This window comes from Oncorhynchus mykiss, chromosome 13 (assembly GCF_013265735.2).
Source record: "Oncorhynchus mykiss isolate Arlee chromosome 13, USDA_OmykA_1.1, whole genome shotgun sequence".
In the NCBI taxonomy this organism is placed as follows: domain Eukaryota; kingdom Metazoa; phylum Chordata; class Actinopteri; order Salmoniformes; family Salmonidae; genus Oncorhynchus; species Oncorhynchus mykiss.
In genome coordinates, this window is record NC_048577.1 from 60,881,036 (window position 1) to 60,888,424 (window position 7,389).

Here is a 7,389-nt window from a genome sequence, read left to right on the forward strand (position 1 = left end):
GTACCTTATTCAATGTGCAGGGGTACTGGAGTGGTTGTATATACAGGTCAGTGTCAGTCCCTTATTCAATGTGCAGGGGTACTGGAGTGGTTGTATATACAGGTCAGTGTCAGTACCTTATTCAATGTGCAGGGGTACTGGAGTGATTGTATATACAGGTCAGTGTCAGTCCCTTATTCAATGTGCAGGGGTACTGGAGTGGTTGTATATACAGGTCAGTGTCAGTACCTTATTCAATGTGCAGGGGTACTGGAGTGGTAGTATATACAGGTCAGTGTCAGTACCTTATTCAATGTGCAGGGGTACTGGAGTGGTTGTTTATACAGGTCAGTGTCAGTACCTTATTCAATGTGCAGGGGTACTGGAGTGGTTGTATATACAGGTTAGTGTCAGTACCTTATTAAATGTGCAGGGGTACTGGAGTGGTTGTATATACAGGTTAGTGTCAGTACCTTATTAAATGTGCAGGGGTACTGGAGTGGTTGTATATACAGGTCAGTGTCAGTACCTTATTCAATGTGCAGGGGTACTGGAGTGGTTGTATATACAGGTTAGTGTCAGTACCTTATTAAATGTGCAGGGGTACTGGAGTGGTTGAGCTGGATGTACTGTACATGTAAACATGAGTAATAATGACCAGTAGCAGAATGAATAGATAAATGCTAAGGGTGGAATGTTATTAATATTGTTCATCATTAATCATTAATAAATGTTATTTTTTAGCCATAGAATATTCAGTGTTTCTATGTCAAACGGTTATGTTATATTTCAGTCTTCTGTGATGTGTACAAGATTTAATTTTGGGATGCAAACGCAAAAAAATCTGACATGGTACAGGTGTTGTCATGTACTGTCATGTTGTGTCTTGTCTCTGTCCTTTCCCTTCACCCTGTCTCCCTCTGCTGGTCGTTGTTAGGTTACCTTTTCTCCCCCTCTTTCCCCCAGCTGTGCCTTGTCTCCTCCTAACCACCTCGTCACCCCTTTTCCCACCTGTTCCCTTTTTCCCTCTGATTAGGTCCCTATATCTCTCTCTGTTCCTGCTCCTGTCCTTGTCGGATTCTTGTTTGTTGTGTTTCATGCCTGAACCAGACTGTCGTCATGTTTGCTGTAACCTTGTCTTGTCCTGTCGGAATCTGCCGGTCCGTCTGAGCCTACCTATGTTTGGTAATTAAAGAAGCTCTGTTTAAGTTAATTCGCTTTTGGGTCCTCATTCACGCTCCGTAACAGAAGAATCCGACCAAGAATGGACCCAGCGACTTCGGATCCTCTCCACTCAGCCGTCGGGATCCAGGGAGCGATGCTAGGCAGACACGAGCAGGAATTGTCTGCTGCTCGACATGCCGTTGAGACCCTGGCCACCCAAGTCTCCAACCTCACAGAACAGGTTCACCATCTCCGCCTCGATCCACCGGCCACTTCCAGGGCTTTCGAATCTCCGGAGCCCAGAATCAATAACCCGCCGTGTTACTCTGGGGAGCCCACTGAATGCCGCTCGTTCCTCACCCAGTCCAATAAGGAGAGATATGACGTAGGCGACACGAGCAGTGCTCCTGGAGAAAGTGTAGGGCTGGAGAGAAAACACAATATCACAACCAGTGTGATATTGTGTTTTCTCTCCAGCCCTACACTTTCTCCAGGAGCACTGCTCGTGTCGCCTACGTCATATCTCTCCTTATTGGACGGGCTCGTGAGTGGGGCACGGCAATCTGGGAGGCAAGGGCTGAGTGTACTAACCAGTATCAGGACTTTAAGGAGGAGATGATACGGGTTTTTGATCGATCTGTTTTTGGGGAGGAGGCTTCCAGGGTCCTGTCTTCCCTATGTCAAGGTAATCGATCCATAACAGACTACTCTATTGAGTTTCGCACTCTTGCTGCCTCCAGTGGCTGGAACGAGCCGGCTTTGCTCGCTCGTTTTCTGGAGGGTCTCCGCGCAGAGGTAAAGGATGAGATTCTCTCCCGGGAGGTTCCTTCCAGCGTGGATTCCTTGATTGAACTCGCTATTCGCATTGAGCGACGGGTTGATCTTCGTCACCGAGCTCGTGGAAAGGAGCTCGCGTTCTCCGTTGCCCCCCTCTCCGCATCACTACCATCTTCCTCTGCCGGCTCGGGTGCTGAGCCCATGCAGCTGGGAGGTATCCGCATCTCGACTAAGGAGAGGGAACGGAGAATCACCAACCGCCTCTGTCTCTATTGCGCTTCCGCTGGTCATTTTGTCACTTCATGTCCAGTAAAAGGCCAGAGCTCATCAGTAAGCGGAGGGCTACTGGTGAGCGCTACTACTCCTGTCTCTCCTTCAAGATCCTGCACTACCTTGTCGGTCCATCTACGCTGGACCGGTTCGTCAGCTTCCTGCAGTGCCTTAATAGACTCTGGGGCGGAGGGCTGTTTTATGGACGAGACCTGGGCTCGGGAACATGACATTCCTCTCAGACAGTTAAAGGAGCCCACGGCCTTGTTCGCCCTGGATGGTAGTCCTCTCCCCAGGATTCAGCGTGAGACGCTACCTTTAACCCTCACTGTTTCTGGTAATCATAGTGAAACCATTTCTTTTTTAATTTTTCGTTCACCTTTTACACCTGTTGTTTTGGGCCATCCCTGGCTAGTTTGTCATAATCCTTCCATTAATTGGTCTAGTAATTCTATCCTCTCCTGGAACGTCTCTTGTCATGTGAAATGTTTAATGTCTGCTATCCCTCCTGTTTCCTCTGTCTCTTCTTCACAGGAGGAGCCTGGTGATTTGACAGGGGTGCCGGAGGAATATCACGATCTGCGCACGGTGTTCAGTCGGTCCAGGGCCACCTCTCTTCCTCCACACCGGTCGTATGATTGTAGTATTGATCTCCTTCCGGGAACCACCCCCCCCCGGGGTAGACTATACTCTCTGTCGGCTCCCGAACGTAAGGCTCTCGAAGATTATTTGTCTGTAGCTCTTGACGCCGGTACCATAGTCCCCTCCTCCTCTCCCGCCGGAGCGGGTTTTTTTTTGTCAAGAAGAAGGACGGGTCTCTGCGCCCCTGCATAGATTATCGAGGGCTGAATGACATAACAGTGAAGAATCGTTATCCGCTTCCTCTTATGTCTTCAGCCTTCGAGATCCTGCAGGGAGCCAGGTTTTTCACTAAGTTGGACCTTCGTAACGCTTACCATCTCGTGCGCATCAGGGAGGGGGACGAGTGGAAGACGGCGTTTAACACTCCGTTAGGGCACTTTGAATACCGGGTTCTTCCTTTCGGCCTCGCTAACGCTCCAGCTGTCTTTCAGGCATTAGTCAATGATGTCCTGAGAGACATGCTGAACATCTTTGTTTTCGTTTACCTTGACGATATCCTGATTTTTTCACCGTCACTCCAGATTCATGTTCAGCACGTTCGACGTGTCCTCCAGCGCCTTTTAGAGAATTGTCTTTTTGTGAAGGCTGAGAAGTGCACTTTTCATGCCTCCTCCGTCACATTTCTCGGTTCTGTTATTTCCGCTGAAGGCATTAAGATGGATCCCGCTAAGGTCCAAGCTGTCATTGATTGGCCCGTCCCTAAGTCACGCGTCGAGCTGCAGCGCTTTCTCGGCTTCGCGAACTTCTATCGTCGTTTCATCCGTAATTTCGGTCAGGTGGCAGCTCCTCTCACAGCCCTTACTTCTGTCAAGACGTGCTTTAAGTGGTCCGTTTCCGCCCAGGGAGCTTTTGATCTCCTCAAGAATCGTTTTACATCCGCTCCTATCCTTGTTACACCTGACGTCTCTAGACAGTTCGTTGTCGAGGTTGACGCGTCAGAGGTGGGCGTGGGAGCCATTCTTTCTCAGCGCTCCCTCTCTGACGACAAGGTCCACCCATGCGCGTATTTTTCTCATCGCCTGTCGCCGTCGGAACGTAACTATGATGTGGGAAACCGCGAACTGCTCGCCATCCGCTTAGCCCTAGGCGAATGGCGACAGTGGTTGGAGGGGGCGACCGTTCCTTTTGTCGTTTGGACCGACCATAGGAACCTTGAGTACATCCGTTCTGCCAAACGACTTAATGCGCGTCAGGCGCGTTGGGCGCTGTTTTTCGCTCGTTTCGAGTTCGTGATTTCTTATCGTCCGGGCTCTAAGAACACCAAGCCTGATGCTTTGTCTCGTCTCTTCAGTTCTTCAGTAGCCTCCACTGACCCCGAGGGGATTCTCCCTGAGGGGCGTGTTGCCGGGTTGACTGTCTGGGGAATTGAGAGGCAGGTAAAGCAAGCGCTCACTCACACTCCGTCGCCGCGCGCTTGTCCTAGGAACCTTCTTTTCGTTCCCGTTCCTACTCGTCTGGCCGTTCTTCAGTGGGCTCACTCTGCCAAGTTAGCCGGCCACCCTGGCGTTCGGGGTACGCTTGCGTCCATTCGCCAGCGTTTTTGGTGGCCCACCCGGGAGCATGACACGCGTCGTTTCGTGGCTGCTTGTTCGGTCTGCGCGCAGACTAAGTCCGGTAACTCTCCTCCTGCCGGCCGTCTCAGGCCGCTTCCTATTCCCTCTCGACCGTGGTCTCACATCGCCTTAGATTTTGTCACCGGACTGCCTTCGTCAGCGGGGAAGACTGTTATTCTTACGGTTGTCGATAGGTTCTCTAAGGCGGCTCATTTCATTCCCCTTGCTAAGCTTCCTTCTGCTAAAGAGACGGCACAAATCATCATCGAGAATGTTTTTAGAATTCATGGCCTTCCGTCAGACGTCGTTTCGGACAGAGGTCCGCAATTCACGTCTCAATTTTGGAGGGAGTTTTGCCGTTTGATTGGGGCTTCCGTCAGTCTCTCTTCCGGCTTTCACCCCCAGTCTAACGGTCAAGCAGAACGGGCCAATCAGACTATTGGTCGCATCTTACGCAGTCTTTCTTTTCGCAACCCTGCGTCTTGGTCAGAACAGCTCCCCTGGGCAGAATACGCCCACAACTCGCTTCCTTCGTCTGCGACCGGGCTATCTCCTTTTCAGAGTAGCCTCGGGTACCAGCCTCCGCTGTTCTCATCTCAGTTCGCCGAGTCCAGCGTCCCCTCCGCTCAGGCTTTTGTCCAACGTTGCGAGCGCACCTGGAAGAGGGTCAGGTCTGCACTTTGCCGTTATAGGACGCAGACTGTGAGGGCTGCTAATAAGCGTAGAACTAAGAGTCCTAGATATTGTCGCGGTCAGAGAGTTTGGCTCTCCACTCAGAACCTTCCCCTTAAGACGGCTTCTCGCAAGTTGACCCCGCGGTTCATTGGTCCGTTCCGTATTTCTCGGGTCATTAATCCTGTCGCAGTTCGACTTCTTCTTCCGCGATACCTTCGTCGCGTCCACCCGGTCTTCCATGTCTCCTGCATCAAGCCCGTCCTTCGCGCCCCCGCTCGTCTTCCCCCCCCCCCCCCCATCCTTGTCGAGGGCGCACCCATCTACAGGGTCCGTAGAATTTTGAACATGCGTCCTCGGGGCCGTGGTCACCAGTACCTCGTAGATTGGGAGGGGTACGGTCCTGAGGAGAGGAGTTGGGTTCCCTCTCGGGACGTGCTGGACCGTGCGCTGATCGAGGATTTCCTCCGTTGCCGCCAGGTTTCCTCCTCGAGTGCGCCAGGAGGCGCTCGGTGAGTGGGGGGGTACTGTCATGTACTGTCATGTTGTGTCTTGTCTCTGTCCTTTCCCTTCACCCTGTCTCCCTCTGCTGGTCGTTGTTAGGTTACCTTTTCTCCCCCTCTTTCCCCCAGCTGTGCCTTGTCTCCTCCTAACCACCTCGTCACCCCTTTTCCCACCTGTTCCCTTTTTCCCTCTGATTAGGTCCCTATATCTCTCTCTGTTCCTGCTCCTGTCCTTGTCGGATTCTTGTTTGTTGTGTTTCATGCCTGAACCAGACTGTCGTCATGTTTGCTGTAACCTTGTCTTGTCCTGTCGGAATCTGCCGGTCCGTCTGAGCCTACCTATGTTTGGTAATTAAAGAAGCTCTGTTTAAGTTAATTCGCTTTTGGGTCCTCATTCACGCTCCGTAACAGGTGTCTTCTTTTTTTAAGCCCATAACCATATATGTATATGAGGTGTATACTTTTGTTTCGAAGTAGATTTGATTAAGACTACCAAGAAACATTCTGTGTGATGCTGATTTAGCCCACTAAAATACAAGGTTAATAATTAGAATCAATAACAATTTAGCAGCAGCGCACATTGTGGGTAGAGACCTGTGGATGGGCATAGGGTCAGTGAGGATAATCTGTGGGAGAGGGAGAGCAGTCGTTTTTAGCCATTTAACAGTCATGGCCAGGGGATAGAAGCTGTTTAGGAGTCTGTTTGTCTGAGCCTTCATGCACCAGTACCACCTGCCGGACGGGAGCGTGGAGAACAGTTCTCAGATACTGCCTGGCATGTACGATTAATAAGGTTAATCATCTACAAACCGTGTCATTACCATGAGGTAAATAAATAATACAATGAAATTAAGAGTTAGAGCACTTGTTAATCTCCACAGCTGTAGGTGGCTGAACCTCCTGATGGTGCACATTGCTTTATCTTTCGGGTGTCTGGTATTATCTGGTGGTGTTGTCATTGTTTTATTTTTGGGGTGTCTGGCATTATCTGGTGGGGTTGTCATTGTTTTATTTTTGGGGTGTCTGGTATTATCTGACGGTGTTGTCATTGTTTTATTTTTGGGGTGTCTGGTATTATCTGGCGGTGTTGTCATTGTTTCATTTTAGGGGTGTCTGGTATTATCTGGCGGTGTTGTGCCAACTGGAATTATCTGGTCAAGTTGTCATAAACCCCCCTGTCCTGTCCTCACCCATATTGTTTGAAGTGCCTGGTAACTGGTCGAATTAGCCCATATAATGGATCCATTCAGCTTAGGAGCCCAGTTCAGTAACACACACATGCACACGCACACGCACACACACACACACACACACACACACACACACACACACACACACACACAGTTCAATAGAAGTGAAAGGCAGTATGTAGTGGGTACAGCATTATGCAGTGAAGTAGATGGTTGTGTACAACAGGTCATTATGTGGCTGGAGAGACACCGTTCTTTCGACAAAATTATGCCTTAGTCCGACACCTGGTAACTCAATTGGGTCACAGTGGGATTTCACCCCCGCTTCTGTCCATTTCAGACAAAGGGCACCTCCGTTGCTGTTTGGATTTTTTATTACACAGACAACTGAAAGGATTCATGCAATGGCAATATTCCTGGCCCAGCAGTTTGTTTCGAATAGGGACATTCATGTAACTCAGGAAGTCTGCATGGATGTATAATCGTTTGAAGGTCAGATTCAAAAATATGTTTTCTGAGTGATTCCTTAGGGCTTGAGTTAACCCTTATGTCTTCAGTTAACACTTAGGTCCTGGGTTAACCCCTATGTCTTCAGTTAACCCTTAAGTCTTCAGTTAACACTTAGGTCCTGAGTTAACC